Raw genomic sequence first — 23,673 nt, forward strand, 5'->3', positions numbered from 1 at the left:
CCAGAGCAACTCTAGAGCACAATTCTGCTGCAAAGGGAGACCAGCCCTCAGAAAAGCTACGCAGGAGCCTCTGCAGCCCTTACAGAACCACACTCACAGACATACCCTGAACAGCACTCAGGACACATGAGGGAAGATGTGCTCATTACAGTCGTGTTCTCATTAATATTTTATCTACCTTTTGTGGAGTGCAAAGGTTGTGGCCCAATTGCCTGTCAAAGTCTCTGAGGCAAACAGAGTCACTTCCTGTCCTGGCTATAAACTAAGGGGAGAGGATTCTTCCATAAACCAAAATCTGTTTATTTAGTTTCTCTTCAAAGTAAAGAAATGCTACCCTGAAAAGGATATTTTTCACTTTTGTAGGATACACCTGCATTTTCACCACTTCAAAAAGTATGAGGCTTGTTTGCACTTACTCTTGGTACTCTTTTAAAAATTAAGTTCAATCCGTGTATGTTCATGAAAACAATTCCAAGAAATGTAAAATATAGATATGTAGCAGCCTTTGAAAAAATATATTGTAGTAGTTTATAAGACAGGAAAAGGTAAGATCTGGATTTAGACTTACCAATTCCTCATATCACTAGTGCTGTGCCTGCAATTTACAGATTATCCCACATGAACTATAAAAAATACACCTGGGAAGTGTTAATCTAACCTCAAAATCTTTCACGGCATACAAGATGTTACAATGGATCAAGCCATAAACTAGGACAATGCTCAAAATGCTGGGAGTGTCAGAGCTATGTTTGTTAGAACAAAAAAAAAAAACAGCCATTTGATTTCTGTTGGGAACTGACAACCTGATTCTGCCATTCTTAATACAAGTATTTTATTTGGTAGAATGGTACTACTGAATTTAAGCATGCAACTGGGGGCCCTGAAAACATGAGACTAGACCCTCTGCAAAAACAAGGTCATTTCAGTAACTACAGACAAGTAAAAATCTTTCAACCATAGTTACTAACAGTAGAAATGAGACTTGGAAGTAGAGATGATATACATATATCTGATGAATATGAATCTTGGTATTTAAAGAAAATGCACACTTCATATACTCTCTTGATTTATTTACAGTGTTATTTTCTGTTCAACACCATTTCTGTATTGTTTAAAAAGGCATTTTGACATATGTGTTTCTGATGAGACTGGAGACCACTGAGCTGATGGTATGTGCCTGTTACTGAGAGCAAAGGAACAAATTAAATTTCAAATAGTATGATATAAATAAAATACATTCTTACAGAGAAAGAGGTTGATCAGCATTAGTTTTAAAATAAACAAGAAAATGAAATGAGTAAGAAGGTAGACAATGGATTCAAAATTAACTGAAAGATTGGTTAGTGATCCTGGGAGCATAACTGAATTAGATACTATGATACCATTTCGTGCAATGGCAAAAAAAATAAATGAGGACAAGATTGAAGATTCAGATCTTATGTGGATTTTTCTTGTTGGTGGTAGTGGGTTTTTTGTGTGTTTATTTGTTTTTTGGTGTTTTTTTGTGGTGGTGGTTTTTTGATGTTGTTGCATTGTTTTGCTTTGTTTTGTTTAGTTTTCAGAAGCGTGTATTTTTGGGTTCATCCTAAATATCCAGAACTAAAAATCTTCAAGCAACACAACAACGGATTTGGGGTAATTAACTTCCTGGAATATCAGTAAATCAGATATTTGATGTATATTCTTACTTCTCTTACAAAAAGAGGGATAGGGAACTACAGCCATTAAATAATTTCATATGTTCTGCAGCCATATCTTTTTTATCATTGATACTGGAAAACTTTTATACAGGGGCTACCAAAGGTGTTTGAAATACATATCCATTCTTGAGCAAGAAATAGGCTGCTAACCCCTGCTTTGGATTATGCAGTGTTATGATTTGAAATGTTTAACTATTTTCATTTCCTTCAACTCATCTATAAGAAATACAGTGTATTCAGTCTCACCCTCTGGCTGCTAGGCATTGCCATAGCATTGTAATGTAAGGGGTGCAAATACTTCAAGAAGCTGAGTTAGTCCAGTCGAAAAATACAGTTGCTTTGAAAATTTTTTCATCTGTGTGGAAGCACTGCAATAGATTATCTGGGGAGACAGTGGAGTCTTCATCACAAGAAATCTTTAAAAACAGACCAGACAAATACCATAGAATCATAGGATTGTGGAATAATTTAATTTGGTAGGAGCATCATCTAGGTCAAGCCCCTGTTCACAGAAGGTGTAGTTTCCACTTTAGACCCAATTGTGTGGGGTCTTGACTTGCTGAGTTTTGAAGATTTCCAGGGTTGGAGACTTCACACCCTCTTTGGGCAATATATTCTGTCGTTTAATCACTTTCACCTTGAAAAAATCTTCCTTACAGTCAGCTCGTGACTGTTGCCTCTTCTTCTTGCTGTGTCAATCTGAGAAAAGTCTAGTTTTGTCTTATCTGGAATTCATCTTTAGGTAGTTGAAGACAAATATTAGGTCTCTCCATATTCTTTTCTTCTCCAGGCTAAGCAAAACGAGCTCGCTTAGGTTGTCCTCATAAATCACATGCCCCACCTCCTAGACCATTTTAGAGATCTTCTGCTGGACTCTCCAATTTGTCATTCCTGTTTTTGTCAGCCCCACCTTACAAGAGGGAGATACCTAGACACAGCACTTCAAATGTGGCTTCAGAAGCACCTCCCAGAAATCAGCCCATTTTTTGACCCATTGGTATGATCTTATTAATGCAACTCGGTAGGTGGTTTCTTTGCATGCAAGGGCACACAATTGACTGGTGCTAAACTTGCTGGCCTCCAAAGCACCCATGCCTGGTTGCTTTCTGTCCAGTTTGTACCCAGCTGCATTATTCTGTTTATCTGTCTATCTATCTGTCTGTCTGTCTGTCTATCTATCTATCTATCTATCTATCCATCTATCTATTTAATTTATTTTTTATTTAAATAGTATGGAATAGTCTTTGTATTTATCTTTATATATACACAATCACTGATTTTGACCAAGTCCTTTTTTTCTGGAGCATTTTTATCACTTTACTTGGTTAACATTCCTGCTTTACTTTTTCAGGTAATACCAAACACAAAAGCAGATTGTCTTGGTTTGACCCCAGCCTCTCTCTTGCTTTGCATACAGAAGTGAGTAATCCTTTTATAGCCTCAAGTGAATAAACTTTTTCCACCTGTTTTTATTTGTGAGTGCTGTTGTGCTTTACGGTAGAATAAGATAAAAAATGGGCCCTTTATTATGTAAATGGACCTGAATATCATTAATTATTATTAATTATTATTTTAAATAATGTATTAATTGAATCTATTAATTCATTAAAATAATTAATTTGAAATTTTATTAATTTAAATAAATAATTGTTATTTAAAAATTTATTAAACTGTCTTTTAAACCCACTTTTTCCAATAATAGATCTCCTTCTTAGCATTCACTCCTTGACAGTTCTCAGACCTTTGGAAGACCTCAGAGGGTTTCAAATTCAGTAATCAACAGTAAGTAGCAAAATTACTTGCTCTCACGCAAAGCATAGCTGAGTCACAGCAAGTTTTTATCAGGGGCAGCTCTCTCTATGTTGAAGGTCTTTAAAGTCATCAGCTTTTCTAAATTGTGCTGCCAGACTATTTTTTTCTTTTGTCTAACATGCAGTGCACAATACTCTGGGAGCTGTTTTTAAAAGGATAGCTGGGGAATGAGAAAATTATTCTGAGTCTTCTGAGTGTTTCTTCAGTGCCTCATCTTTGACCTATGGAGTGGTTTTGGAGAGGTCTCCAACAGCAGATACTGATACTAGTTCTGAAGATAGCATTTTATTGCTGTGGCACAAGTTTATCAATTTAGATTCGAATGAATTTGCTAGGCTTGTAGAGAACTCTTGAAGTAAGGAGGACGATGAAGGAGAAAGTCCTTGGAGAAGTTTCCAAGGGCCGTAGGAGACTGAGGCCGTTGCTGAAGTATCTGAATATCTTATATATTTGCCCCTTGAACCTGGTGGACAGGCATGAGATTGCCAAGGGGAAGAAAGGGAGCAGAGAGGAAAAGGGTTAAGTAGCTCAGTGCATATCTTCCCATCACCACTGGAACTGTCAAAATGAATTCATTTCACACTTGAGGGGCAGAATTGTAACAGAGGAATCTGAAATGGTTTTTAATGAGTGTCTTCTTACACAGGCAAGCACCTGCAGAAGTTCACGGAGTTAGCTGCTTTCTCTTCCTATCACAGCATCCCCAAGGCTGTCACAGCCTCACAAAATATCTTGCCTTCTGGACTATGGGGTCAGAATAATGTGTTGTCCCTGTGGCTTCAGGTCTCTAATCCTACAACTGCCAGTAAGTTGTCACCTCCACACAGTTCCATTATGGGGTACAAATGTTGTGCTAGGGCATGGGGTTTTCCACTCTTAGTCTGTATGAAAGAGTGTGACTAGATGACCAACCAGTTTGTCTGCCAGCTCAAACCTGCCTGTGATTATTTTCTGCAAGAGATCACAAAAAAATAAGACTGAAAGGAATCTGGAGAGAGGTCAGCCTGCTCATGTCTCTACCTAATCCAGGATGGTGGCTGTTAAATAGCTGCAATTCGTGATGAAAATTCAGAGTCGTACCCCTCATATCAGCCAGATCAGGGACCTGCTGGAAGTCATTTTATTTCCTTTGTGGCCTACACACTTTGTTTTACTTTGCCAGGAAAGCAGGGCAGGGAAAAGGAAGGAGATTATGATTATTCTGTTCGGACACAGGACACAGTAAGATCTCACCCAGACATAGGAGCTCAGTGGCCTGTATCACAAAACATTTTGGACTGTATAATCAATTTTTCAGATCTTCCAGTGAGAAAGATATGACGCTTTCACAGGTAATGTATTCCTCTATTTCACCCTGCTTACCATCAAAATATGCTTCCTGCTAACCAGCTCTAAATCTTGGTTATTTAAAGTTAAGGCTATGACATCTGACTTCTTACCTGCAGCAAGTAAGTGATCATGATCTGCTTTTCTTTTTGGTGATCTCTTAGGTCTTCTCGGAGTATCTATTCGACTGAACAAATTTCCTTAAATCTTCTTAAACCATGCTTGCTTGGCTGCTGATCAGTCTTTCAGCTCTTTGGTGGCCCTTTTATATCCAGCTGCTGTTTGATGGTTAAATACAATTCTTCAAAAAGAAGCAGCTGTCTCATTAAAAGCCACAGTCATGGTCCTGCTTGCTTTCTGTCTGGGTGTGACATTTGAAAGCTAAATGAGTATGGAAACAAGATCATTCTTTGCTACAGTTAGTTTCCTAAAAAGGGCCATGCAGTCTCTTTTCATTTTTGCAGAAAGGTTTGAATATCTTTTTCTTAATGAAACTTGCTGTAAGTTTAAACAAAAATCACAAATGTTAGAGATCTCATTCAAAAGCTCAATACTCCCACCTAAATCCATTCAGCAAGAAAGAATCCCTATATATATGTAGAAAGAATTCCTATATATATGAAACATAGTTAACAACCAAATGTGTAAGTCAGGAAATCCTTTGATTTATTTTCACTAAAATAAAAAAATGTCATATGTGTCTGAATATTTTAATGCAAATTTTAAAAATCCAGGAAATTCCTAACCACAAAAATTAGCTTTTAAACAAATCTCAAATTTCATTTTTTAAAACATCTGATACATACATTTATAAAAGAATATTGTATTATTTTAAAGACTTATGATGTGAATTATGCATGGTTTTTAATATTTTGGAAAATGATTTTCTGCCTAGCACAATGCACCCTATGAAAAACCCTATTGCCTCCAAATCTCTGATCATTTTCCACTGAATCAGAACAGATATTTAGAAACAACATTTTCCCACTCACTTGCATAGCCATTAGTCAACCAGATCTCTCTTCAGCCCTGGACTCTAGACTTCAGCTGGGGTACAATAGCATTGCTGTACATTCGAGATAATGTGTGTTCCTGTTTTCTTCACATTCACAAAAAGCTTTTCCTGTGAAGGTTGATCCTCTAGCTAGCTACCCTGTAAGTGTATTCTTCCCCATTTTTTGTATTACCTGGATGCCTTAGGTTTTGCTTGATTTAAATAAAGGTGGCCATTTTAACTCACTATATTTGGTGTTTAAAATGCCAGAGTAAGTGGAAACCCTTCTTTTCCAGGGGCAAGGTGCATGACAGAGAGATACGAGCTGCTGCCAGGCTGCTGGCTGCGGGCCAGGACCTGCTGCCTTTCTTTGGGGCAGGACCAAGAGCATCCCGCTGGGGTGAGAGGAAGCAATCCGAACCCAGCAGCTCCACAGCACCTGCAGGAAGCACCTGATTGCCTCTGTCTTGTGCCCGAGAGGCAGCAGCTCCTGCTGAGTTCCTGCCAGCATTCTGAATGCAGCCGCTTTCTCCTCCTCCAGAGTGGGAAAATAGGTCTAAATTCACATAGAAAGGGGTGCTATAATATGCCACCTTATTCTGCCTCAGTCTGCATGTGGCTCATGCTAGTAGGAAAGTGTTATACTGTACTGATTCAGTGAGAGAACCTATCTTCTCACTATACTGACATGAACTAGATGAAACCTCTTTGAAGTCCTGACACCTATGGAAAACAACAGCATGAAGCAGGCTGACTAACCCCAGTGAAGTAGCTCCTAAATCCCATCTGCAAAAGCTGGGTCAGACAGGCACCCACCAGCCTTGAGGAAGGAAGAAACTTGGCAGAGGTGCTTTTCCAGCTGACACATTATAAGATGCTACAAGGAGTGGAGCAAGACCATTATACAAATGTCTGTGGAGAATTCATTTTTCTGCAGACAAGTGCTGCAAAGACAGTTCAAATTAATTCAGTTTTGCATACACTTTGCTCAGAAACATGTTTATGGGCCACATCAATTAAATGTTCATTTCCAGTCACGAGACTTACCCAATAGGACACAAACTGTCTACATTAACCAGTATTTTCCCTAAAAATAGCTCCTAAAAGTGTATCAGCGAATCTCCTTGTATGAGCTGTTTTAAGGTCAGTTGACAGATTACAGTAACATTAGATAGTGATAAGAAAAAATGGTTGTGACCCATAAAACACAAATGCTACAGAGCTGATTTAGAGGCCCAGGGCATCAGGGGAGGGAGAGGAAAGGAGAGGCAACATGCTAAAGACAGCTGGCAGTGGTGCCAAATGCCTATGTTTGGGTTTTGAAATGTGAGAAGAGTTGGGAGACCTCTAGAGGCAAAAGTATGCTGATTGAAGCATCCCTTGGGTTGTCCTCAGTTTAGGTGTGCACTCACTGGTTGCTTCCACACTAGATTTGCCCATAGCAGAACACAGCAGAGTTGTGGGTGGGGAAACACAAATCATCTTCATGTAGGGAAAAAAGGCTTGGACCATGAACAAATAAGCTTCTCTCAATTCCTAACTTTCCGAAGAGCTGCTCCTACATTGCTAGCAACTGTTTCTTTCTATCTCAAGCAGCTCCAAAAGTCATCAGGGAAAGTGTATAAAGATGATTAAAACAACAACAAAAAAAATCAGATACAATGACAAAGAGATACTAGAGGCATCCTATACAAAAAGGAAAGGTGATAGGTGTTCAATCTATGAGTACCAAACTGAAAACAAATAACATTTTATTTTTAAAACCTTATCAAAATCTACAAAACAGATGCTGAAAGCAGAATTGGTAAAAGACTTTTAGGATCCTGGAGCAGGATTCATCTAGGATCCCTTATTGCATACCCAGATTAGGAACATCAGAATGGTGAACAAAAGCAGACAATAAGATAAACAGGAAGACACCAGGTTGACTTTCTTCAATGTGAAACAACATTTAACTGGCTAGTGGGGAAATACAGAAGATAGGGATGATTTCTAAATCATTGCCTGTCAGGAGTCTTTACAAGAGTTGCAGGAGAATATGCCCACATACATTCTACACCTGAATTTTCTGCTCAAGGGAGGGGTACTGCCTTTGCTTCAAAGAGCATGAAAACTAGGTTAGGTTCATACATCTTCCCAAGAACTTTAAAACTTATATCTGGTATCACTTTTATTGTCTGCTCAGTCATTGAATCATGAAGCAACCAAATTCCTAGAATACCAGGCAGTGGATGGGAAAATCTGCCTGTTCAACAATGCTCTAAGGAAAAACTAGTATTTTAAAATGCAGCAGTTGTTTAACCAGTTTCCAAGCAATAATGAATAGAGGAAGCAGAACCCAGAAGAATCTGATTTTTGAAACAATTTGCTTTTTAGAGCTTTTGATGCATCCACCATCCAGCTATAGGCTGCTGTAACTGCAGACACCACTGCAATTAATGCTCAGACTTTGTGCTATTCAGATCCCAGATGTTTCATGAAAACATGGAACAGACAATTAGTGGTTGATGTGAAAAATGCTGTTGAAATAGATTGCTAAGTATTATCTAGTAACTTCCTGAAAGCAACAAGGAGAATATGCCATTCTCCAGAGGCAGCAGAAAACATCTTTAAAAGTGATTTACATGCTGCAGAAATTTGGCAGCATGGAGTGAAAGAGACTGGTTTTATAAACAGAAAAATTATGTTCTCCCGAATTTGGCAACGAAGGAGGTAAAGGGAAAGGTGGAGGAAAAAAAAATGGAAACAAACAAACAAACAAAAGACAGTTGCAATAAATTTATTTATTTGTAAAAAGCACATTCAGTCATCTAAAGCTTAAATTTTGCAGAGAAATATAAGCATTTCAAAACTTTGTTCATACATGACCATGTGCAATTATGTCATAACATTTGACTCCAACTTGCCATATAAATATTCTACATCTTATGTCCTGCTAAGAGTCAGTAGCAACAAGGAGATGCAAGGAAGACTTACGGTTACTCTGAGTCCAGCATAACCCTCTGGAGAGCAGAGGAGTCCCCAGAAGAGACTGAGCAGGCTGAGCTTGGGCAGCCTTCTGGGCTGAGGCAGATGGGGAGTAGGAAAGATTGGAAGCAGAAAGGCCTGTAGCAAGTCTGCACAAAGGTGCCAAAGAGACACAAAGAAAGAGATTTCCTCTGGGCTCAGAAAGACCTGGGTGAAGTTTGCTGAACCTGTGAACTATGAAGAAGGACTGGAAGAAAGGATACACACCTGAGGACACAACTGTCAGTAAGAACATTAATTTTTAACCTTTCTGTTTAATGTCTCACCCAACACATCAATATTTGCCCTGCCTGAAGAGGAAGCTTTCCCTGCTTATTCTATTCAAGTCTTCTGTAGTGATCGAAAGACTGTGGGATCACTTGAGCATCTGTAATGCAAGAAGAAGGTGGACAGTTTTATCCCAAGGTGCTGGAAAATCATGTTCTGCCTGAAACACAGGGGTCCAAGACATAGCTGAAAGTCATCTCCTTCTCTTGAAAAATTGAGACAGTGAACAAGAAACAGCATTATCTGGAACTTTACAGAACTGCTGGGTAAGAAAATAACCAAGCAACATGGGAGGCAGACTTTCTGTTCTTGATTTCAGCATCACTACCGCCATAAGCGTGGATAGACAAAGGGTGAGGAAGCAGCCTGAAAAAGGGAGAGCAGAGAAAGTTTACGTACATCCAGGATGGAGCACACACATGTAAACATATCCCGTTTGGTCAGCACGTAGGCAGGGAGGATAGGTAGTATACACTAGCTTCAAATGACATCTCCAACAAATTTATTGCTAACTTATCAAAATCCTTGCTGTAGCATAAGAGAAGGAGGTTTCCATTCCTCTATGGAGGTTTACAGTGTATTTCAAATTGATCTTCTCTCAAAAGCACAAGTAGATCTCTGATATATGTGCAGACCATGTACTAAATTTCAACTCATATCTTAAAATCCTAAAGACAGGAGTTTGCATCAGTGAAAGAGTCATCATAGCTGAACACTACTGAATTGATGTGCTCTTACCAGACACAAAATTTTAACTAAAATTCTTTCAGGACTTCCTGGAAAACTCAACCTAAGGCACAAATGAAAAAGTACTTACCCAGCAAGGAAAGCTTCAACACAAATATTTAAGGAGGAGCAAAGGAGCTGGGTTATAAAAACATGGTTTGGATACAGAAAGAGCTATTAGCTCTATTAACAAAACCTTTAATATGAAAAGCAAAGTTGCACTCTTACTTAGGAGAGTACTAGCACAATATGAAATTGGGTAAACTGGCTTTTAAAACTCTATCAAGTAACTTGGCTTGCAGGAAGAATGTGCTAAAAGAATGCCAGGGTTATTGCTCACAATTTGACCCTCCTGTTTAAGAGGGAATTTAGAAGTATAACATCTGTCATCGAAAAGGAGAAAAGGAGGGAGAAAGTAAGACCAACAGAAGGCGGAAAAGGCTATAAATAAGCAAAGGGTAACAATCCTTAGCTAGAGATCCTACTATGAAAAACAAGGAAAAAACCCAAATTGATTCTATATTCTGAAGCTGCTCTAACTTGAACAGCTTTCATACAATCATAGACGGCAGTAATAGAATAGAAATGACATGCCCTGTCACCAAAGCCAACAGGATGCCTATAAAGAGAAACTAGTAGAAAGGAAGTTAAGGCAAAAATTTACCAGGCAATCACTCCTCTGAGATCGTTTCTTAGTGACACTGTCAATATGCACAGAGAATGTCTTTGTGCCAGGTAACCTATCATGCTTTGAAAACAGAAAGTACTGTCTTGCCTTTTGCATGGTCTTGGAGGAAATCACTGTGTCTAAAGTAAGAAAACAATACCCAGCACAATAGCTACTTCAGATGGACTTCTCTGCATGACAAGTCTAAACAGTCAAATTCCAGGCAGCATCAGTGAAATCAGGACTGAAGAGACTGGTTGTGTAACCTTTAGTTTGAGATTTAGTGGTAAGTTACAGGAATCATCACTAAGATGACTCCCTGTTCTATCATTTAAAAAAAAAAAAAAAAAAAAGCATAATTTAGTTCAATTAAATGAATTTTCATCCTGCACTAGCTCTATATCAAGCTTCAAAAATGTTCATTCATTTTGGAATATACACTTATAAAGCAATATTTTATTGTAAAATCTCTTGGAAATCTTTGAATAATGTTAAAGTTGGCTGCCTGAGGCACTGTGAACTGCTTTCCTTGTATTTTGGGGCTGGGATTTTTTTGATTCATTGTTTTGGATGTTTTTTCCATAAATACATATGTCTGAAATATTCAATAAGTTCAAAAAAGTTGAAAAGAAAACAAGTCCTAGTGGACTTGAGGGATTGGACTAGATGATCTTTTGAGGTCCCTTCCAATCCCAAACATACTGTGATACTGTGACTTTCCACTAAGCAACCATACCTAAAAATTACCAAATTTCATCAACTTAGAATGTTGGGCAGCATGAAGAGAACAAAATTTCTCTTCTCCCAAATTTTCCTTCTCAATGTGTTATTTTTTCCAGTTTCTCATCTACTATTCATACTCCTTACAAATTATGAAATTTGCAACTTCAGTACTTGCTTGCTACAACTCTTCTTTCAGTTACATAGCTAGCTAGCTAATTAGTTAGCTAGTAAAGTACATATGTAGTTAGTCTGAATGCTCGTCAACAAGCTGACAAAATATGTGCAGTTTCATGTAAAAAACTTCAACCAACTTTGTCATCTGTTTCCTAGAAATAGCAACATCAGTAGTCAAAAGCAAAGCAAACTTCCGCTCAGCATTTCTGTATTCCTTTCTTCATTCTGCTGTACAGAGAGAACTGCAGAAGTTATGTTCTTGAGAAAACATTCTCAGTAGGCTACTCAAATCTATTTTTAGGCAACTATAAAAGTGCCCTGTTTTTCAGGGGTTATGTAGCCTTGATGTCAGTGAAGGTTTCACTGTCATCTTTTACTAAGGTATCCCAGTTAGATGGTTTTTATTTCGCTCCACTGGGCTGACGACTATATGCTTCCGGGGTACTTAGTATTTGAATAACACCCCTTCTTGTAAAGGTTGCTGAATCAAAAGATAATGTCCTGCCCTCAATGTTGTGAACTCAGAGGAAAAAATTATTTCCACGGACTGTAGACATGGTCCCACTATGCGAACCTCCAATATTTGGATTTCTTTATTGTCTAAACTAAACACATTCATACAGTAAGAGAATTCATCTTGGTATAAGGGCCTTACTCTGGGCATAAAGATCTCTAGCAGCTTCATAATAGCTACAAAAAAGAAAAGGGCAAATCAAACAAAATCTGTAGTTCCTTTTTCTAAACATTTCTTCATTCTCAACCTTGTCCTGAAAAAAATCAAAACATAAAGCAACAGCAGCAAACAGAACAGAGTCCTTCACCTTACAGGAAAAAGCTTTCTTGAATGTTGAACAGTTGAAAGAATATCTCATGAACAATTAATAGGCTGTACTGGAAAGTAAAATGAATTTACAGACCACTGAACATCATGTGCATATTTTTATTAAATGACATACATGATACTAGTGATGTATGACTGAAGTTGTTTTGGGAAGAAGGGAATTATATTCTGTATGACTTTCCTTAGAATGGATTGAAAACACATTTAAATTCATTTGTTAGACCTTTAATAAGAATTGTGTCATCTGAAACATATTTCATACCACACACCATCTGACACTCTTGTAGGGCCCTATAAATAGCAACACAGAAAGAATGAAAATCGTCAATGCTTCCGTTTTCATTGCGATTTAATAAATACGGAATAATATTACTGTTAGATGCTTTATTTGGGTAATAAAAGTTACTGAGCATGAGTTTCCAACTTAGATTCTAAGGGCCAGATCTTGTAGAAACATTCAGTGATCCAGTTTCCATGCCTCAAAAAATTCATTAATCATCACTCAATATTGAAATCTGGATGAGTAAATCACTAAGAAAAATAATCTCCAAGCATGCAACCAGATACAAGCAAAGTGAGTTCAGTGATGCTACATTCGGATAGATGATGTCAACTTGCACAAAGGATCAGGATTTTCATTGGATTGACATGCATTCAAACTGGTCCCACCACATCCCAAATGTTGTCCTTGCAATTCACCCTCTTTAGAGAGTACATGGAAATTATAACTATTGAATTAATAACACATGCTCAAACTGGGACCAGAAATTTTAAGCACATCTCTCTCAAATTTTCTTTTGAAAATTGTTCTTTTGTGATTTACAGCCTCTTTTGAGTATCCAGGTATCACTGATCATATTCAACTTGTGTTCACAGTTCAGTTGGTGATATTTAACTGAAAAACAGGTGGATCAATAATATTGCTAGAATAAAGATGTAGTTGTGTACATGTGTATGCTTGAGCGGTGTGGAGAGAGGTGACAGTCCGTGATATACTTGAATGATTTTCACACTCCTTTGTAAAACTGCAAGTTAAGTCATGGAAATCAGGCTATGAAATATTTGAAAAGATGGACCTTGTTAAACCCTTATGAGGTGAAGTACAAATCAGAGCATAACAGTACTAAAAACCATGCTGTATTTTTATTTTTAGTACATGGCAGCAAAAAGTAACACTTTGAAATAGATTACAGTTTTAAAAATGGGCATTAAAAATGCATTCACACAGGAAGTTATGGCAGAAGTATTTTCCAATTGCAATTTATTGGCTGAGGTATTTGTTATTTATGTACAAATTTAATATTTTTCACTTACTGGTAAAAAACAAACAAACAAGCAAGCAAACAAACAAAACCAAACCAACCAAACAAAAAAAACCAAACCAAACCAAAACAAAAACACCACCTTGAATCTTATCCAAAATTTATTCTACAGCCAAGGTCCAGATCTCAAATAGAAAACTGTTGTCAGCCAAGACTGAAATGCAGTGGCAGCCTTCTGACTGAAAGCTTCCAATACTCTTGCTTCTCAATATATGGCAATAGCTAAAATGACCGGTTTGGATTTCCAAGGGTGACAGTCCCTGCATCTCATCCCTCTCCAACTCATTTTTTTCCTTTGAAATAACAGTGTGTTCAAAAACACAACACAAAGGAGGATTTTAGACATGACTACCTGCAAAGCCTTTATGATCATTAGGAGAATTAAGGAAAGGGCTGTACCTCAAAGCCATAAAATATATCTAGACTGGGAACAGAAAAAGTGCCAGAGAAAACAAGGTTTCTATGGGAGATCTTCCTAGATTTTAATGTCTGGAAGATCTAGAGCCAGATGTCTTTCTGCAATGTGTCTCCATATCTGTTGTAACTGAAGAAGGACCAGTCTTACAGTGCTTTTTCAGAAACATGGGACTGAGATAGAAGCTCTGCATGTGTTTTCATTTATGTATCAGGAGAAAAGGAGATGCAAGTAAGGTAGACCTCAGAGGCATAGCTAGGACCGCCATACAAAGTGAAATACAAAGTGAATCACTAGGTCCAGATGAAAATAAGCAAGAATTTTTTTGCTCAGACATTTCCCTCAATACTTGTGTTCTGTGATTTGCAGCTCTCTGGGCATCTGACCTTCAGTAACTTTGTTTAGTTTCTGTTAACAGTTTAGCTGGTGAGATTTAAATGGGCAGCTGCTACAGGGAAACCAGTGTCACAGACAGTCAATCAATAACATTGCTGGAATAAATGTATACTTGCACTTGTGTGCATATGTCAAGAGAAATGAGAGGAGAATAACAGTGGAAATGAGGAGGTGAAAATTTAAATCATGTGAATCAACATGCTAAGCACACATCTTGTCTCACTAATACCTTCCTGCTAGTTCCCTTTTCCAGGCTAGTGTTTGTCCACAATCCACACAATCCTCTACTTGTTCTGTCATCAGAACCTAAATTTAAGCCATTTGAGGTGCAAACATCCTCATTCTACTGTCTTTAATATGTGCTATATATTTACAGATCTACGCCTAATTATGCTCAATATTCCTTACAGAAAGGTTAAATATAAGAGTAGTAACTGATCTTCTCATGCTAATCAAACTCTCTAGACTAACATGAGTTATAATTATGATGCTGCATGAAATGCTGAAAATTAGTCTCTACTTCACAGATTCCACAGGGTCCTTACAGACTGCAGAGTCAAGAAGCAAAGACTACAAGGGAATACAGATTTATCTGCTCAAAATCATCTGAACCTTTACTTCTTCAATTCAGCTGCACTGTCTCAATACTGCATAAAGGTGGTTACCAGTTTGAAATTAATTCTGCCTATTTTGTCCTTACTAAAAAAGCTAAGGAAAAATCCAGAAGATTTCTTCTCTGTGTCTTTGCAATATTGTTAACCAACCATAAAGGCAGATGAAACATTTTCCGGCTTTCTTAAACTATATGCATGAGGCATCTACCTTCGCATTGCTCAAGTATGTGCATGATATATGTCCTAAAACTCTGGCATGCATTTTATTGGTCAGAGACAGTATAGTTTCCTCCTAAAGATGATTAATGGCTCCATCCTGTAACATTTCTGCACCCGAGTAACTCTGTATCAGTCACTCCTCTACTACTGCAGGAGAACTTTCACATCCAACATAAGGAGATTCCTATGTACCATTTGTTTGGAGGGGCAGGAGTTTATTTTACACATATCAGACTGAGTGACAAACTAATGAGGATAATGAGAATGATTACGATTACACTTACTGTCAAGAGCTGGGGTTTAGTCAGTTATGTGCCCACTACAGTTACATTTTCCAGGCAACATGACTTTCAAAACTAATGTGCCGGTCAGACCTATAATAAAAAATTCTGCCTAGTAGAATAAAGATTTGAGGTAAAATTCAACTTTGTTCACAGAACAACTATAAGCTTATAGCACTGCTTTAGTTTTACTTGAAACATATTTTAAGGGTATAAGTAAAGCCTGAATGATACACAGGTCCTGGGCCACTCTTACAAATATATGAAAAGTTATCATTATATGATGAGTCTTGAGTATTAATATATATTCTTGCATTGCCTGTAACTCTGAATAATGTGAAAATTCCTATATTAAAAATACATTACTGAATCAATTAATGTAAAGTTTATGTTGATAGGACCTTCCAAGTATGTTTTATTTATGAAATATGCCTGCTGGGGGATTGTAGAAATTTCATAGGGCTCTAGCAATAGTTTCCAGAGAAGATTTGTACAATCTACAATATTTTATGAGTTGCATACCATACATAGACCAGGGAAGACATTTCTAGCAGCTGTTGGTTCATTTTGTTTTGAAAAGTTCTACTTTTTGATGCATGGCTGAGGTTTTCTCTAGAGTCATGTACAGCTACATACTGGCTTAGCGAGGACCAGGGTATCAGATTCTGAGTGAAGCTGGAAAATACCTGCTGACTCTGAGTGAATCAGGTGCTCACTCTTTGGAAACTTTCCCACTGCCTAGATTTTCATTACCCTGTTTTCTTTCCTTTTCCTTCCTCTGCCCAGAACAAGCCAAGTCCACTGTGTTTCTGCCATCAACATGTATAATTACTGAGTGCTCTATTAATTAAGTTAGCATGTATTGCTAACTTCTAAATTAAAAGTCTCTTCTACATAGAAAACTGAATATGACATAAAAACTAATAACTGAATTTTCTATATTAGGGAATCTATTAATTTTTTCCTTGTTCTTTGAAAACATGCACACAACTAATGATCCTGTATTTCTCATTTCCTATATTTTTTTGGTGTGTTTCCTAATTACTGATTGAAGGATTTTGTCTTTAGAAAAGTCTTTCCCTTTTAGAGGCATCTGTCTCAATTTCTCTTATTCCAAAATGTTTTGGAGATAATCTAAGAATGTCCTGAGTCGTGAACTGAAGAATCAATACTTGGATAGATTCAATAACATAAATTAAAACTAGAAGTTTAAGCAAGGAGGCAAATGTAATTACTCATGTTTTATTGTACATTAAGAAACCAATTTAAATTATTGTACATTAAGCAAGTGATTGAAATATATCTGTTGTGACATTCAGACAATTTGTACATCATTTTAATGAGATGCGTGATGGTGGATAAATAAATAAGAAGTCTTGATTTTCAGGTTCCTAAAAACAAAGCCAATGTAAAGTAAAATATCATCCATTAATTTTGAAAAGGGCTGTCTTAAAAAACCAACAGTTTCTTCTTGGATAACTTGATGGTTTCTGGGATTAGAAATAAAACACACACAGAATTCCCACCACTCAGTTGTTTGTGACCCAGATATGGTCTCCTCCTGGCACTTCCACCAGTTTGTTTCCCAATCATGTCATTTATTCTCTCAAACTATTTCTAAACACGAACACTCTTGTGTGTCCAAAGCATTAGAGGAATTGTTCGGACATGCAATCTTTTCCACTTCTCTCTCATCCGTTCTTTAAACTTTCTCTTTGGTCTCTGTAACATGTATTAATCCTATCACATCTCTAACAATGCTGTTCCTGAAAACTTTCTCCATCCTTAACTTATTTGGTAGAATTAGAGCTTCAAGTTGGAGGTGGTTTCACAGAGGGTCCAATGGCAGTGGAAGTAGCATTTACATTGTAGCTTAATCCAAATTAATACTTACCCAAGCACAGCTGTTCTCTTATTTCAAGCAAGGAGAAATGGGTCAACATGACACTGAAAGGTATATGAGAAATTTGCAGTATTTTGCCTGGTAGGAAGTTGCTTCTCCTATTACAGGACTTCAAATATGAGTAAGACCAATGATACTGCTGTATTTTATATTCTCTGTATTTGCTGATGAAAGGAATATATGGGGAAGATGTCTTGTATCGTGTTATGCAGTAGGTCTTTTTACACCATTAACTAACCCACTGCAGTACATCAGAGCCTGAGTTTAGTGAATAACTCACACATTGTGCCTCATGTCAGTTCTGCTCTTCTGGTTTTACGCCTCCGCATTGATCAAATGTACTCACAGACCTTCCTGTAGCAACTTTCCTAATTTACATTTGTCTCTCATGGCACAGAACTGTTCTGTTCCCCAGTAATCCTAGTCTAAATTGTTTATATGCCTTCCATCCACTTGAGCATTTCTATAGTTTTCCTGATGTTGCTTTTCATATTTGGAATGGGCTTCTTCAACTGGCAGCAGCTTCATAAAGCTGTTTACTTGTCATTCTTCAAATCCCTTACATCTTTTTCTGAAAATAAAAAGAAGTTATCCGATTAGGGATGTATGGCCAGTACAGCAGCTATACCCACTCCATGAACTTCCTTCTCACAGAGCTGACATGTTTACAGGCAGGCAGGGTTAGGAAGCCTGCATTGCTGCTGATAGTGCTGCAACCATCCTCATACTTTTCAATCAAGTCACTTCTAGGGGTGCAAAGTCATGATTACAGAGTTATATGCAAAAGAATTAAACATTCTTAAACAGTCTTAATAAGGATAATCTAACTTGTGCTGAATCTAATGGAAAATTTCCATTCTTTTCACCCTGAACTGTATTCAACCATATTTATTGCCATTTTTGTTTAAATGTTGTCTTTTACTCCTTCAGTTTTTCCATCTAATATAGAATGAAGCCTTTACTCAAATACATAATTTATAATCTGTTTATCAAAGGGTACAACAAGACGGCAGAGTCTTCTGGAGACAGCTCGGTGCTCACTCTTCCTATGCTTCAAACAAACTAACCACGAACAAACCCTTATCTGATGATACTGTGCTCCAGGTAGTCCCTATGAGGTGTACCATGCCATGTAGTGAAGATGTACAAATGATGACAGGAAATAGTTCACCTTCAAACAGCTCACAATGCAGGCATCTGCAAAAGATTGTGGAAATATTGCTGTCCGGTTCATGGAAAGCTTACAGGTCCAACTGGAAAGTTTTTTGTTTGTTTTTTTTTTTCAAATTTTGCACGTGAGAAACAAAATTTGGACAGTGTCTGTTTCATAAGTGGTACCCCTACTTGTAGACCACTAAAAGTACACAAAATAGGAAAAAAAATGGAGTAAAGGAGACAAACTACAGAAATGCACAACTTTCCATACTGTATAGAAAAATGTTTTCCTTCATAACAGAATGAAATAATAGAAATCTTGGAATCAGGTTTTGACTTTCTTAACTTCTCACATACAAAGCAACACTATAATCTCACAACATATAACAGTAGCTCAGCCACCTCTTTTGTGTAGAAGTCAGAATGCTCTAATGACTCCTGTGCACAAACAGAAATAAAACCTTCAAGGTACAGCTAATAATAATTTTTCAGTAGTTATTTATGGGCCTGACCAGTATTTTACATGCCTGCCAAGTAGCAACTACTCATGCTTGCAGTCCCATGGGGCACAATGGAATTGCTTAGAGCAGAACAAATCAGAAAGTGGTGCTTTTGTGAGCAAGGTAACGGTTAAAAAAATGGGAGTTTATTAAAAAACACCACACCCAAACCTTAGAAAAGCTATTTCCGGATTATGGGATGACAGATTTATACTTCAGCAGATGAACACTACTCAGTAAGAAAACAGAGCAACATAAAATCTGTTTAGAAATAAGTATAAAAACAGTCACTGAGAATGTGATGCTTTCCAATAATAGAACAAACAGTATTAGCCAGGCAACATGCAAAAAACCTAAAGGGGTGGACTATGGAATAAACTGGTGATAAACCTGCCTTCACATAGCTCAGCTGCTTTCTTTATATTTTAAAGCAATCTGTACTTATTTTGTGACCCACTCAAACCCCTCTAAAACCTCTGGAAAATATTCCAGGCTACCAGATATGAAAAAAGCTTTCTTTTTTCCCTCTGTGAACTTACTGCTGCAATGACATAAAGGGAGATTCTCCTACACTCCCTAGGCTTCACCTTAGGGTTTGCTTCTCAGCAATTCCTTGTCCACAAACAACTCAGGTACTTAGAACCATGATTCATCCAAGCCCACCAAAGGGCACAGGGAGTATAAGAGGGACACGACTGTGACTGATCTGTAGGGGTGCTGCTCCATGGCTCCAGACCTAGTGCAGCTGATGAAAACCTTCCCTAACTTTGCTGTTCCTGCCAGAGAAAGCTATGAAGTAATTGTGGCATTATGAGAGCTCATAAAAGCAGATCCCACTGATTCTCTTTGCTATCTCCACAAGAGTAAAGAGAGAAACCTACAGTGAAAAGTTTAAATCTTAGAGGGATGATGATTTACATCAGTACTCCTTGAGTGTCTCATCTTTCATCATAAGTTTGCCCCTGCCCTCTTGCCCCCCCACCCAAATATATCCTAAGAAGGACAAATTTATTTTATGGTACTATCTAGAGGCACCCTTTCAAACAGCTGCTGGAAGGCGTGAGAAGAGGTTACTTTTTCTTGGAAATTGGTGTGCACTCAACCCAGCATTTCCTTATCAGCACTAAGGTCCCTTGCTCCTCTCCCTCCTCAGCACAGCCCGAGCTGTGTGGAAGCAGGCAGAAAGGCCTGCAGCTGGGTTTGCATGGAGGTTTCTATGAGAAGGGCAAGCTGAAAAATTTGACTGTAGTCTGTAAAAGAAAGCAGTATTCGGAAGAAAAACACTGAAAAAACACTTCAATAGGAGCTAACTTTCCATTCGAAAGTGAGCCAGACGACTTGAAAGCCAGTATCAAAGTTCCTTTTATTTGATGGCAGAAACGCCCTTCGTGAAGAGAGATGAAAGAAAAAAGCTACTCTTAGCCGGGTGGTGGTACCTTTCGAGCAAGTTTGTTTGCCTCCTGACTCCATCTGCTGGGAAGACACCCTACTACCCGCTGTCCGCGCTGCCACGTTTGGCAGGAGCGCAGAGGTGAATCACCGTGCGTTCGCTCACTCTCCCAGCCTTACTGGGACTCTCTGGATATTTAAATATTTGGCAGCTTGGAGCAGTCATAGCGAAGAAGTCCTCCCCTGCAATACTTCACGCACAATCACCCGACACTCTCCCGCAACGTGGGCTCAGTTGCCTCTGGTTGCCACTGTAGCAGGAGGCTGCTCTTCTGAGACCAGAGGCGATCGGAACAGAATCTTCCTCGGCCTCTCCTTATATAACTTCTGTAGCAGAAACGGGAATTTCGATGACTGCCGTCCGGTGAACGCTGCGGCCACCCCTTGTTGGTCCTCGCCAGCTCGGTGGACGGTAGGTAAATGGTTCACGCAAGCTGGAAGAGCAGCGGAGGACACGGGGCAGACAGGAGGACACGGAGCAGCATCCCCGGCACGGGCTGGGCCACCCGGCCGCCCAGACCCTGCTGTCTCACGCTCCGCGCCCTCCTTTCCCCCGGCTTTCCCCTTCCGAAAGGTGCCCGCAACAGGACCGAAACGCTGGCTCCGGCCAGAGAAACTTCTCCGAGAGGGGGAGAAGGGTGATGGGGGCTCCGGCCGGACCCCTGGGCGCTCAGGGTCCGCGCTGCTGCGAGGTGCCGGTCCCGAGAGGAGCGGGGCGCCCGGAGGCGACTCACCCTCAAAGCGGTCAGTGCCCGGCCGCGCACGGGGGGGACAACCGAGAAAAAGCGCTTTCGGCCGTGGGCAGCAGCGCTGCTGCCCCCACCTCCTCCGTGGGGCCGAGCAGCAGGAAGCCTCTATGGACCACGGGGCGGGTGTCATCTCCCCTCCGCGAAACAGACGCCCCTCCACCGGTGCGGCGGGAGCGACGCGCGACCCTCTCGCCTCGCCGCCCCCGCCCCGCCCGCCAGCGCAGCGCCGGCTCCTGCGCGGCCGCCCCGCCGGCAGCAGGCGGCCGGGATCCGCGGGGAGGCGGGCGCGGGGGAGGCGCTGCCACCGCCGCCGGGCGCTCTCCGTCCGCCCCGCACCGACGTCGCGCGAAGCCCCGCCGGCGTCCGGGGGGGAGTGTGGGGTGGACGCGTCGCGGGCGAGGCGGCCGAGAGGAGGCAGATGCTTCCCGAGGCACAACCCCGCTGGAGGGGCTCGGCCGTGGCCAGTGCCTGTCCGTGCACCGGCTGAAGTGTTCGGCCCGCCCGCCCCCTCCGGGACGCGAGGACCCACCGGGCGAGTGTCGGGGAGCGGACGGCGTCATGCACCCCTCCGAGGAGTGAAGGGCCGTCCGGGCTGCACCGGTGCGGGCGCCGAACCGCCGCGGAGGTGGCCCGAGGTGACTGGGAGGCCGGGAGAAGTGCCGCGCCAGCGCCGGGAGCGCTGCCACCGTAAGTCCCGGTAACTTCGCCGCCTGCCCTTCCCCAACCGCCGCCACCGAGAGAGCGGCCACGGGGCAGGCGGCGAGGGAGAGCCGCGGGGGGTCCAGCGAGCGGCGAGGAGGGAGCTACCCGAGAAGGGGGATAGACTCGGGCTGGTATTGCAGACAAAAATAGGGGGGAAAAGGGGAAAAAAAAGAAGGAGGGGATTTCTGAAGCTCAGAACCCGCATCAGCGGCGTGTGCGGTGCCATCCCGGAGGAGGGGGCGCGGGGGTGCGGGCGGGCGCCGGTGCCACTTCCCGGCGTCGGTCAGGGCGCGGAGGTGAACGCAGTCTCCGCGGGGTGACGGGGAACGGTCAGTCCCGGAGTTTCCGCTGCGGCTTTTGCACTGGCGAGCAGGTCGCTGCCGATCCGGTATAGATTACAGAGAACAGCCGCTCTCCACCCTGGAAATACAGGGCATTTAAATGACACCTGAGTCACCAGTCCATGTTGCTCATTCATGTCAGATATTATTTCCGTGATATTTTTTATCTGCTGCACTGATATCCGTACTTTCTTTGTCATTTCACACTGTCAATGTAAAACCAACACTAGTAGGTTTCAGGGTATTGCCATGACCGTAGATTGATGCATGAGACTATTTACTGGATGTGTTCAAGTACAATATAAATGCCTGCCAATTTTGTCTTTAAACTGCTACATTGATTTCATTCTTGTCGACTTTCTGACAAGGGTAAAGTAGTTGACAAATTGTAAAGAAAAGAGGAAAACTTCTGTTTTATTTTAATTACAGGATGTCAATTGTAACCAAAATGATGAATGAAAAAAAAAAAAATCATTCATAAAAAGGGTAAATAGAAAGATGCATATCCGGAGACCTCTTGTAGTCAATATTGTCAATATCTAACAGATGCCTTCCTGCCACACTTTTACATACAGTGGCTACCATTTGAACTTCTTTAGGGTAATACAGCATGAGATGTTCTTCCTAGGACCATGCACTTTTCTTGTTACAATAGAGCTAAGCAGTCTGGCTAAAGGGAGTTTAGAATGAATTAATCAAACCGTCGCATTAAAATGCCTTTTTTTTTTTTTTTTTGTAGGCACTGAATGAAAAAAAAGCCCTTGCTTCTGCTTCTTTTCCCCTGCAGTGTTCGTAGGATGGTATTCAGGTGGGGAACCCTTGTGTTTGGTAGTGAAAGGGTCCCTACACTGCTCTAGGGCTGAAAGTATCAGGGCTGACCAGAGTAACGTTTCTCTGCTACCAACAGCTCAAACTGCAGGTGGTGTCAAGCTGAAGAGGGAATTTAATTCACCGCTCAGAATCCTAAGCATAATTGTCAAGTAGGTAAATTTAATTCAGGAGAGCTAATATTTCTTTTTAATTTCTTCAGACATCTGACAACATTTACCAGTAGGTAACCTTTGCTATCTTACCTTTCTGGTGCTTAATATAGCTGTTTTATGTGGGCTGACAGGAAATTATTATGAAGTAAAACATTGTGTTTCACTACCTACCAGCCTGTAGTAAAGTATACTAGCTTTATAAATCTTGAGTAAATGTTGGCCCTGTTAAGACCAATGAAAAAGTCCCAATTAACCCCTCCAAATAGTGGGCTTCACTGTAGGTCTTCATTTATAGTGAGAGGCAGCCAACTTTGGTTAGAAATTCAAGTGGCGATGTTTAAATCTGACTAGAGATGGCACTTCTAACAACTCTCCATAGTACTGCTT

General features: G+C 40.2%; 1 protein-coding gene across 1 annotated transcript in view; it reads left to right on the forward strand.

The window, feature by feature from the left end:
• The first annotated feature begins 21,633 nt into the window (after positions 1 to 21,633).
• Positions 21,634 to 23,673, forward strand: part of CALCR (calcitonin receptor) — a 163,532-nt gene continuing 161,492 nt past the window's right edge. The window contains exon 1 of the mRNA XM_082045848.1: positions 21,634 to 21,947. The gene's annotated coding sequence lies outside the window, so the exon portion shown is untranslated. The remainder of the gene's footprint in view (positions 21,948 to 23,673) is intronic.

Source organism: Streptopelia decaocto, assembly GCF_964273445.1.
Source record: "Streptopelia decaocto genome assembly, chromosome: 2".
NCBI classification, from domain to species: Eukaryota; Metazoa; Chordata; class Aves; order Columbiformes; family Columbidae; genus Streptopelia; species Streptopelia decaocto.